The 1,063-nt window shown below is 41.4% G+C and overlaps 1 protein-coding gene across 1 annotated transcript in view; it reads right to left on the bottom strand.

The window, feature by feature from the left end:
• The window catches only part of TJP2 (tight junction protein 2), a 65,618-nt gene that overhangs the window by 53,768 nt on the left and 10,787 nt on the right, over positions 1-1,063 (bottom strand). The gene's annotated exons all lie outside the window — the stretch shown is intronic.

The raw sequence follows: 1,063 nt of genomic DNA, 5'->3' as shown, positions 1-1,063 counted from the left end.
CTAATAAAATGTTAAAAAAGAAAAAAATAAAAATAAATAAATATTTCACAATACATAATTCCATATTGTTTTTGTGAGTCATTACTATGCTTTAATTATGTTCAATGTGTAACAATGAAACTATATCCTGCATGAGATATTTACATGACGATTCATAACAGTAGCAAAATGGCAGTTATGAAGTAGCATCGAAGCTAATTTTATGGTTGGGGGGGTCACCACAACACGAGGTCGTGGCATTAGGAAGGCTGACCACCACGGGTCTAGTTAAGTGTTAAGAGTCTGCCCTGGGCTTTATCCTGAAAGGACTTCCTCTCCAGCCGTGCATCTTTTAAAATGGCATTCTCTCTTCAGACCTGAAGGATGGCAGCTGGGAAAACTGCATTCTCTTAGTTTCCAAATCCCTCACAATAAGATCATCTTGAAATAGGCTCCTCTAAATATACATTTTAAAAAATGTAAAGGCTCTTTATTATATTCTTAAAGACTAGAACTGCAGGCAAACATAAACAATATCTGGAAGTCATTTGAAAGTGGGGACGTACGCCAATTTCCAACTTTGTATTCCATATTCAAAAGATTCCTAAACTAGTCGTGTTTGTAACCATTTCCCAAGGGAATAATTGCCATCCCCATGCCACCCCACAAAGGTCATGGTAGGAATGCTCTCAAAGGAGTGGGGAGGCTGAAACACCATGCATGGTGGTCTGAACTCCCGCACCATGGCATGTCACATCAACATTCTTTCGCTCAGGAACAGGAATGGGAGTAGAGGGAAGGTGGGTGGGAAAAGGGAGATAAAGGAGGAAACGATCACAATGACTGACTATAATACCACCCCCCACGGGGGAGGGGGGACAAACGGAAACATGGGTGAAGGGAGACAGCAGACGGTGTAAGATATGAAAATAATTAATAATTTATCGAGGGGTCAAGAGGGTGGAAGGGGAGGGGAGGGAGGGTGGAGGGAAAGAGGAGTTGATACCAAGGGTTCAAGTAGAAAGAAAATGTTTTGAAAACGATGATGGCAACGTATGCACAAATGTGCTTGGTACAATGGATG

The sequence above is a fragment of the Echinops telfairi genome, unplaced genomic scaffold, assembly GCF_000313985.2.
Source record: "Echinops telfairi isolate 266 unplaced genomic scaffold, ASM31398v2 ScPeMD7_22;HRSCAF=79, whole genome shotgun sequence".
Taxonomy (NCBI): Eukaryota; Metazoa; Chordata; class Mammalia; order Afrosoricida; family Tenrecidae; genus Echinops; species Echinops telfairi.
Note: the sequence above shows the minus strand (reverse complement) of the source record. Positions and strands in the feature narration are given on the sequence as shown.